This window comes from Pteropus medius, unplaced genomic scaffold, assembly GCF_902729225.1.
Source record: "Pteropus medius unplaced genomic scaffold, Ma_sr-lr_union100, whole genome shotgun sequence".
NCBI lineage: Eukaryota > Metazoa > Chordata > Mammalia > Chiroptera > Pteropodidae > Pteropus > Pteropus medius.
The window spans coordinates 11171312-11182539 of NW_024351073.1; positions in this window are offsets into that span (position 1 = coordinate 11171312).

Below are 11228 nucleotides of genomic sequence, written 5' to 3' on the forward strand. Positions count from 1 at the left end.
AGAGAGAGAGAGAGAGACATGAGAGACTAATTTGTTGTCACAGGTCCAGATAGAAATCACTCAAAACAGGCTATTGGTTCAAGATTGGGAGGAAGCAGAGTTGCCCCAGCCAGAAGAGAATTCAGATTTATAGTAATGGTTAATTTAAAGCCTGAATTCACAATTTGTTTGGGCAAGATTCCTACACTGAATCATAAAGAGAGGAACTGCCAAAAAAGAAGAAAATGCATTGCTTTTTAACAGCTGGAAATGACCACAAAACTATCTCCCAGAAAAAAATAGAGAAAATAACGTAATCATGGAAGACAAGAATTCACAAAGAATTTGGAGATTTAAAAGAAAATTGCATCAGAAAAATTAAAGAGTCAGGAAAGATTTTATTCAGTACTATTGCAATAGGGAAGAGGCCAAGACTCCTTCTGAGCTCAACTCTTATGAAACAGAGCTGGAAAGATTTTACTTGCTGGTATGAGGCAATTATAGACCACATGTGCTTGCTAACTGGCCTTACTTCAAAGAAAAGTAAACTTTAAAACTGAGAACTGGGTAGAGCACTGAAATTAAAATGCTACCCACTTACAGAGACAGAGAGGTTGAGGGGCTAACTTTACTGATAATTACATTTCAGAGGGATGGTTCCCAGGCCTTTGAGAAATACTATCCTGGTTTATAAAACTAGCAAGAGACTTTTAAATAGAGTTACATCTCCAAGTGGCGGAGATAGTTTCAGTTATTTATTTTTGCTCAATAATTTATTGTTGCTTATGCTTTTGCTGTCTTATCTGAAAATCATTTCCGAGTCTAATGTCAGGAAGAATTACCCTACATTTTATTTTAGGAGTTTTGTGGTTTCAGGTCTTACTTTTAAGTTTTTAATCCATTTTGAGTTAATTTTTATGTAGGTGTATGATAAGGGCCCAATGTTATTCTTTAACATGTGGATATCCAATTTTTCCAACACCATTTGTTGAAGAGACCTCCCTTTCCCCTTGTCAAACATTAATTAACCATATACACATGGGCTCCTTTCTGGGTGCTTTATTTTGTTGGATTTTTCTATGTCTGTTTTTAATGTCCATGCTATTGGTGATGACTATCGAATCACCTAAGGCAATAGTATCAAAACTGTTCGTTTTTTCAAGTGATTGTAGCAGGTATGAGCCAGCATATGACATTTTCTTGGAGCTATGTCATAAAATGAGACTTTCTGTGGGTCTTTTAGGAATATTTTCTTACTCTTAAAAATACTAATTTTAATTCTTGTTTAGTTCTTGATATTATTGGGTAAGGACATGGTCCTTGAGGCTGCCACAGTCATTCCTTTACAGTAAAGGAAGGCACAATATTAAAATTAGCCTCATGGAACTGTAGATGGCATGGCAGAAAGATGGAACAACCCTGGGTTCTCATAGACATTGCTGACTTACTAAATCAAGCAATACTAGAAGCGCCTTTCCCATGGACTCATAATCTGAGATAATAAATGTTGTAAATGTAAAAGCCATCTCTCAGTGGGTTTTCTGTTGTATATTACCTAAAAACCCTAAGGAATACTAAGAAGTAGGAGATTTTAAGTTCTCACAGACCACATCCCACAAGGATTACTAAAGTTCTTCCATCAGTAAGGAAGAATGAAATATAAAGAGCAGTGGGAACAGTTATTAAAAGAGCTAAACACATGCAAAAAAAAATCTGTAATAATGCATACCTCATGACAAGCATAACTATATTGTTGACTAGATTTGGGTAATTTTAAATTTTGGTCTCTTATAATCCTTTGTTTGCATTTTATATATGGCATTCTTAAAGAGCAAGACCTCATAGTTTTTAAAAACTAGTCAAAGGCATCAATTAAATCATTATTAAGGTGCGTTATAAAAGTTAATGATGGAAAGTAAGTTAAATTATAATGGCAACTCACAGGTGGCATAAATTTTTGCATGCATCTTGACCTCACTATTTACTCCAGCCTTAAATCACCATCTGTGATTAATCGTATCTTATACTTTGAAAACTTCCTTAAAACTTGTCTGCCTTTTCCAAACCTATATATTGATACCATTTCCTAATTTTTTTTTAAAAGAGGCACTCACAGAATACAGACATTTACTCAGCAAAATTATCTCAGCAACTGTCAGTAATATTTTGAAAACAACGCTGTAGATAAAAATACGTTTGTAATAGGTGCTGCCAGTGCATAGTTTTCTTCCCAGTTTCATGATTGTTTTTTGGCAGCCTTCTGTTTAGTTATATTTTTAAGTATATCTTTCAAAATGCCATTTTTAACAAGCATGTATAAATTTAGCTTGCATTTAATTAATCCTTTTTCAATAAGAATTTCTATTCAAAGTTCTTTGTTTCTATCTCTTCTGCATTCTCCTTATAGAAAATGGGGGGAAAAAGTTTCTTGGACATTTTCTTCTGAATAGAGAGAGAAAAATTTTAGCTTGTGTAGAATTTGAAAAGTTAGAGAAAGTCAAGTACAGTTAAGGTCATACCAAAAATATATATTAATACAGGAGCTGGGCCTTACTGGTGAGAACTATACACTTTTTATATGAAAAAGAAGGACAAAAGAACAGTCCTTCTCTGGACTCATCCCTGATTGAGAACATATTCTTGTTCATAGAAGAGCCCACATATACTATGCAAATGTAGATGGCAGGGCAAGACTCCATAGTCAGATGCAGTAGATGGAAACAAATATGCTTGAAAAGTGTGAATTTATTTAAAAAATGACAGACAGCTCAGAAAGTTACGCTTTTTAGTAAATTGCTTATTTTTTTAAAAAAATCACTTTAAGACAAACCAATAGCCATATGCTGTGAGATTTGAATTCATTCTAAAATGAAAATGAGCTAAAAACTGTCAATTACTATTTTCACTGGTAATACCTTTGAGTGTATCCTTTTGGATTCTATCAGTTTAGTGCTGGCTTTTTATTTTTTTCTTTTGGTTAATTCTGTGAAGTAAAATAACTTACAGTAGTCAAATAACAAAGGCAAGATGGGGCGGAGAAACATCACACACACAGGTATGTGCGTGCACGCGCACACACACACCACACCATATATATATACACACAACACACAATGTTCTAGGTTCTAGTGCTGCTGACAGTTAATGCTTTTAAAGTGAAGAGATTATTTTAAAAACTCAACCTATATCAATTTATTTTTAATAAGGGTGTAGTGTGAGATGATGTATTAGTTTCTCATTGCTGCTGTAACAAATTACCACAAATTCACTGGCTTAAAACAAATATTTATTGTCTTTGAGTTCTATAAGTCATACATCCAAAACCGATCTTACAGGGCTAAAATCAAGCTGTCAGCAAGGCTGTGTTAAATCTGAAGGACCTCGGGGAAAATTTATTTTTCTTTTCCAGAGGCTTGTGACAGCCTCACATAACTCTAAACTCCGCTTCCATCCTGATGTCATCCCATTCCTTCTTGACTCTGCTTCTCTTGCTCACTCTTAAAATGATGCTTGTAATTATACTGAGTCCACCCAGATCAACCAGGATAATCTCTTCATCTTATGCTTTTAATGAAAGCACATCTGCAATGTCCTTTTTGCTATGTGAGGTAACATTTTTACAGGTTCCAGGGATAACAACATGGAAATCTAAAAGATGGAGCATTATTCTGTCTACTGCAGATGATCTCTGTGACACGACATCAAATACTCAGAGTTCTCTCCTTTTTAATCTTGGAATATCTTCTTTTCTCAGCTGAAATATTTTATCATTCCATAAATTCTTAAGTCCACATTTACAAATAATATAAAAAACGATTTAAAAACTCTTACAGAAATTATGATGCTGAATATTACAACTAAGTAAATTAAATGCCTTTGGAAATGTTTAAGTATGTTGAAGTTATATACAGAATTTGCATATTAAAATTTTTTTCAATAGAAAACCTATAAGATTCTCAAAAATGTTGCTATTAAAATATACTCGCCCTACCTTTAGAAAGTTATTTATCTAGGAAAGAGTTAGACATAGTAATGGTGAGCAATTCAGTTTTTCATACAAACATATATTTTTGACTTAACATGTTTTATTTTTTCTTTATGGAAATTTTTATTTTTTATATAAAACTTTAAAACTGTAGGGAAAAATTTTAGCATCCACCTAAAGATAACCACTCCTAATATTCTCTGAATCCTTTCATGTCCATGTGGATGTTTTCTTTGTATGTTTTCATTAACATTAGTCCAATTACTCTTTATATATTTAGTTATTAATCTGATTTTCTGCATAGTTTTAAAAGAAATACTTTTGATATTATAAACTTAAAAGTTAGTTAAGTCATGTTTAATTAACTTACACATTCTTTCATTTAGATTGTCTTTATTTTTCACTAATATATATGTAATAAACCATTGTGTAGCTTTTTCTTAAAAACAATTTTATGAATGTAAAATTGTAAAGCATTTTTTAAAGATGTTTTTCTACTAGAAGTAATTAAATTTTATTGACAGAGGAACTTGATCCTGTATTTTAATCTACTTGAACATATCACAAATGATCTTTAGTGAATTAAATATTAGAAAAGCCATATTAATGATGAAAATTAACATGATATAAAGTCATATATTTAGATATTTTTTCAATTTCATTTTGTTTCTAAAATATGTCAAAATGTATTTGAATTCTTTGATTACATTCCAAAATGAATATGGAGTACATAAGGCATATTCAGAAAGAAAATAAAAATTAAATGCATTGACATCTTTTTTAATATTGAGCATTAATGCTCATTAATTGAGTTATGTACCTAAATTGAAATTTTCTTGATTAAAAATAGAAATTTAGAGAACATTTTTAAGTATTTTATTGGTAACTTTCATCTATATATTTAAATAGAAATCATAAAGTGTCACACAAATGGCAGTTACTTATGTTTCACAGATTATTATCATAAAACACTTTTTTTTAAAGATATATATTATGAAAAGGAGAATAAGAAATAGCAAGGATTATTGACATTGGGGGGAAAAAAACTAAAAGAAAAGCTTTGTCTTTTTCTTTATTTTAAAGAATAAATCATCGATATTTGATTCCCAAGTAAGAATAATTTCTATTGTAGAAAAAAGATATTTTATGTAACCACTGTTGTATTAATAAGCCAGACTTTATATAACTCTGTTCTGCTATCTACTGGAAGAGGTCTGATGTGCTACTTATGTCCAAACCATAAGAACAGAGTTTCTCAGAGATGATCTCACTCAGCAACACAATGAACAGGAAAACAAGAAGGGACATAAAACAGTGCAGGGACACGGCAGCCTTCACACATATTAATACTGACATCAGTGCAGAGATTTTAACTCTCTGACAAGGATGAGATATTGAATGATAGTACATGCAGGAAAGGATGGAATTTAGCATGTCATTTATTTAAATGTCTATGAATCTCTAACATATGTTTAATTAATTTTATCCTTTACTTTGTAGGAATGGAGTAAATTTAATTTCAGATTGATAGTTCTCAGTGAAATGCTTAAATGAAGATAGCACAAAAGCAAACATATCCACATAAACACACGCATTAATAAACCAACAAAGCAACAGCATGAACCCACCACTCATCCCAGCAAATAGCATGTTGAAATAAAGATAAGATGCAAAAAATTCATCCAGAGGACCATCCATGAACTCATAGTAATTCAACATGATTCCTGCCCCCCCAAAATAAACAACAGATTTATTTGGACCAAGACTAGGTATTTCTTGGAAGAGAGTTTAAATTGTTGGCTATTGCCAAAAGAGAAATAGGATTTCCTGGAGTCTCTTTGGAATTTAATTTTTAAAAAATAAAACTGAGATCTCTATTGATGTTACAAAAATCCTATTTCTCATTTAAACATAAATGAAATTCCTACTTTTCTGTGTCCCAATTGTACAAATTTCCCCATCCTTATCTATAGAGATAAAATGTTAAAATACCTAGGATAATATAAAGATACACTTACTAAATAAATCAGAAGCTAGTTGTTGAAAAGATGAACATTTTATATAAAAAAACTTTATTGAATATATCGAAAAAGTATTGACGTTGCAAATAAGAAAATATTAGAAAAAATAAAAGTTTTTTTTACAATCTAATATGATGATACATTAGACATTGAATCAAAAGTCATAACAATTGCAATTAATAACAGGAGCATAAAATAAACAGAAAGACAAGCCATAAAGTGTACAGACTATATTTCCTTTTTATTACAGAATTACTTTAGATTGTATAATCCATTATCGCTGTATCTAAAAGACCAGATGAGGAGTTAAGGATAATGTTTTTTCACAGGTATTATTTTTTACTCACGCTGTCCATCAAAATGTGTATTTTGGAACATGGCTTTTATTCCATTAAAATCTGAATTTTTGTATAGTACTTTAATAACGTTGATAAAACTATCAGAATTGTTTGCTTTTTAATTATATTTTTTACTAGAATGATGGATACTAATGATATTTCTGAACTTGTACTTAGGCTTTCCCTGGCAATAAGAAAGACCAACTGGCATTATTCATAGTGAAAACCTGAATTTTTAATTTTTTCTTTTGTGTGATAGATAAATACTCTGAAACTTAGTTTTCTATGTACTACTAGATTTGATGTTACTGTCTAGGCAGTCAAAGGGCAGAACAACTTAATGCATATTTAATCTAAAATATATTTAACATGATCTTAATAACTATATTGTGTATATTTTTATAATTATATGCATGTTACTTTAATTAGAATCAACTGTGTAGAACAGAAAATTAATTCAGAAAAGTATGTATGAGCCAATATGATAAAATAGACTTCATCAACTAAGTAAAACTTATAGCCAACTTCACTTGATTGAATCATTAAATTAAATTTTAATTTTGAAGAAAATATCATTAGCCACAAATTTAAAAAATGGCACATAATTTTTCAGTTCAGAAGTATAATGAGCATCTTTCTAAATTTTTCTATGTATAATTTAAGCATTTTTGAATGCATAATAAAAATTTCAAGTGATCTAAACAATGCAGAGTAGAATAGTATTATAGTGGAAACAAATCACAAATCATAGCAATTGAAGCCACCCTATGAGGTTTTCCTATACATTTCCTTAATTCATCTCTGATTCTAACCCTAGACTATTATAGAAAACTCCATTATATTTTGACCTGCAGAAAAAGGAGTTTCACAAAATATAGTTCTTCTTATTGTAATACCTTTACATTTATGAAATTCCATGCCTGTCTTTTGTATTTGCAAATCATTAAAATCTACCTCTATTGATACTGCAGTTATATATGCTATGAAAACTCTTGTTTTACATATCCTTGGATATATTTTTAAAAGTTAGATATAAATGTAACACATAGAATCTCCATGTTTGAGAGGTTCAAGAACAGCAACCACAGATTCTTTGACTATTGACTACTTGTTAGAAAATAGCAAAAAATCCCAAAACCTGACTATTCTTTTAACATAGAGTAAATTTTATTAGGGTTTAAGCTAATCTTAGTCACAATTTCTGTTATTACAGCCAAAAATATTTATCATATACTTTTTATTTATTCATTGTTTTGGTCTTGATCTTTTATTTCTCCTGTGACACATTTAACTTAATTTTGAGTTCTATAAACCTAAAAAAGAGTTACCTTATTTGTATTCCCTCAATCATTCCTAATTAATGCACATGTTTTATAAAAAGTGGATGATAGCAATTTAGAAAGTAAAGTAATACTGATGTTAATATTTTGTTATGTATCTTTCATCCAATTTCCTAACATACACATATGCATATACATAGGTAAGTGTAAGAAATAGGTGTTTTTCGATGATGACTATATATATAGTTGTATGCTAAGACATGTAGTTCTATTACCTAATTTTTATAATAATTTTAATTTTTAGTGCAGATTCAGGTTCACAGCAAAACTGAGCAAAAAGTACAGAGATTTCTCCATACATGCCCTGCCCCCACACTAGCATACCCACCCAACACGGTTGACATCTAACACCACAGTAGCACTTTTGGTACAATTTATGAACCTACATTAATGGTCACCCTACATCATTGTCACCAAGAGTATACAGTTTGCATTAAGATTCAGTCTAAAGTGTAGTACATTCTATGGATGTAAAGTGTATAACAGCATATATCCACCATTGTGGTATCTATCATTCAGAATAGTTTCACTGCCCTAAAAATTCTCTGTGTTTTGCTTATTCATCCGTTTTTCTCTCTCCTCAAGTCACTGGCAACTATTAATTTTTTTTAATGTTTTATTTTTATGTCTCTGTAGATTTTCATTTCCCAGATTATGATATCAAAATCATTCAGCATGTAGCCTTTTCAGATTGGCTTCTTTCATTAAATAATGTGCATTTAAGTTTCCTCTGTGTTCTTTCATGACGTTATAGTGTTTCTTTTTAATGCGGAGGAGAATTTCATGGTCCACATGAACCACTGTTTATTATCCATTTACCTACAAAAAGACATCTTGGTTGCTTCTAACTTTGGACAATTATAAACAAAGCTGTTATAAACATTTTTTGTTCAGGTTTTTGTCTGGACATGAGTTTTCAATTTATTTGGGTAAATACTAGGGTGTGTGATTGCTGAGTCATATAGTAAGAGTACATTTCATTATATAAGAAACTCCCAAATGGTCTTTCAAAGTGATTGTACCTGTTTTTATTCCTATCAGCAATAAATGAGAGTTTTGTTGCTCCACATCCTTTTCAGCATTTGTTGTCAGAGTTCCAGATTTTGGTCATTCTAATGAGTGTAGTGGTATCTCATTGTTTTATTTATTTATATATTTATTTTAATGAAAATTATTAGGGTGATATTGATTAACACAATCATATAGGTTTTGAGTGTACAATTTAATAATATATCATATGTGTATTGCATTGTGTGTTCATTACCCAAAGTTAAGTTTTCTTCTATCCCCATATATTTGACCCCCTGTTTACCTCCCCCAAACCCCCATTTCCTCTGGTAACCACTAATCTGCTGTCTATGTCCATGAGTCTCCATTTGTTTGTCATGTTTGTTTTTTGCTTTCAGTTTTATATCCTACATATGACTGAAAAAATATCATTCTCTGACTTATTTCACTTAACATGCTAATCTCAAGATCCATCCATGTTGTCGCAAATGGTAGTATTTCATCTCTTCTTATGGCTGAGTAATATTCCATTGCATATATGTACCACATATTTTGTATCCAACCATCTATTAAAGGACATTTAGATTGTTTCCATGTCTTGGCCATGGTGAACAATGCTGCTATGAACATTTGGGTGCCCATATATTTGCGGATAAATGTTTTCAAGTTTTTGGGGTAAATACCCAGAAGAGGGATTGCTAAGTCATATGGTAATTGCAGTTTTAAGTTTTTGAGGAACCTCCAAACTGTTTTCCATAGTGACTGTACCAGCTACATTTCCATTAGCAGTGTATGAGGGTTCCTTTTCCCCGCAACTTCTCCAGCATTTGTTATTCTTTGTCCTGTTGATGATAGCCAGTCTAACAGGTGCAAGGTATGTCTGTCTCACTGTGGTTTTGATTTGCATTTCTCTAATAGCTACTCAGTTGAGCATCTGTTCATATGACTGTCGGCCATTTGTATGTCTTCGTGGGAAGAGTGTCTGTTCAGGTCCTCTGCCCATTTTTTTAAATAGATTGTTTGCTTTTTTTGTTGAGTTGTATGAGTTCTTTGTATATTTTGAATATTAGTCTCTTATCGGAGGTTTTGTTTGCAAATATCTTCTCCCATTCAGATGGTTGACTCTTTCTTTTATTAATTGTTTCTTTTGCTGTGCAGAAGCTTTTTAGTCTGATATAGTTCCAATCATTTATTTTTTGCTTTTACTTCCCTTGCCTTTTGAGGCCAAATTCATAAAATCCTCTCTAAATCCACAGTCCATGGGTTTAGCACCTATGTTTTCTTTTTTGCAATTTATTGTTTCAGGCCTTATATTCAGTTTTTTATCCATTTTGAGTTAATTTTGGTGTTCAGTGACAGCAGTCTTTTTGTTCTTTTGCATGCGGCTGTCCAGTTTTCTCAGCACCATTTGTTAAACAGGCTTCCCTTTCTCCAATGTATGTTTTTGGCTTCTTTGTCGAAAATTATCTGCCCATATATACAGAGGTTTATTTCTGGTCTCTCAATTCTGTTCCATCGGTCTGTGTGTCTGTTTTTCTGCCAATACCACTCAATTTTAATTATTGTCACCTTATAGTACAATTTGAAATCAGCCAGAGTGATACCTCTTGCCTTGTTCTTTTTTCTCAGATTGCTTTGGCTATTCAGGGTCTTTTGCGCTTCCATACATATCTGATGATTTTTTTGTTTTATTTCTTTAAAAACTGCCATTGAGATATTTATAGGGATTGTATTAAATCTGTATATTGCTTTGAGTAATAAAGTAATTTTAACTATGTTGATTTTTCTAATCCATGAACACGTAATGTCTTTCCATTTCTTTCTATCTTCTTCAATTTCTTTTAATAATGTCATAGTTTTCAGTGTATAGTTTCTTCACATGCTATGCTAGGTTTATTCCTAGGTATTTTATTCTTTTTGTTATAACTGCAAAAAGAATATTTTTTCTTCTTTTCTTTTTCTGGAAATTCATTGTTAGTGAATAAGAACACTACGGATTTTGTACATAGTGGAGTCTTCAGGGTTTTCTATATAAAGAATCATGTCATCTGCAAAAAGTGACAGTTTGACTTCTTCATTCCTAATTTGGGTGTCTTTTATGTCTTTCTCTTACCCGATTGCTTTAGCTATGACTTCTAATACTATATTGCATAGTAGTGGTGATAATGAATAGCCTTGTCTGGTTCCTGATCTTAGAGAGAAGGTTTTTAGTTTTTCTTTACCATTAAATATAATGTTTTCTGAGGATTTGTTATATATGGCCTTTATTATCTAGAAATATTTTTCTTCTATACCTATTTTATTAAGTGTTTTAATCACACATGGATGCTGTACTTTGTCAAATGTTTTTTCTGCATCTATTGCTATGATCATATGATTTTTATCTTTTATTTTGTTTATGTGATTTATCACATTAGTCAATTTGCATATGTTGAATCATCCCTGTGCTTCTGAGATAAAATCCACTTGATCATGGTGTATAAACTTTTTAATGTGTTTTTGTTTTTGATTTACTAGTATTTAGTGTAGAATTTTTGCATCTGTGTTTATGAGAGAT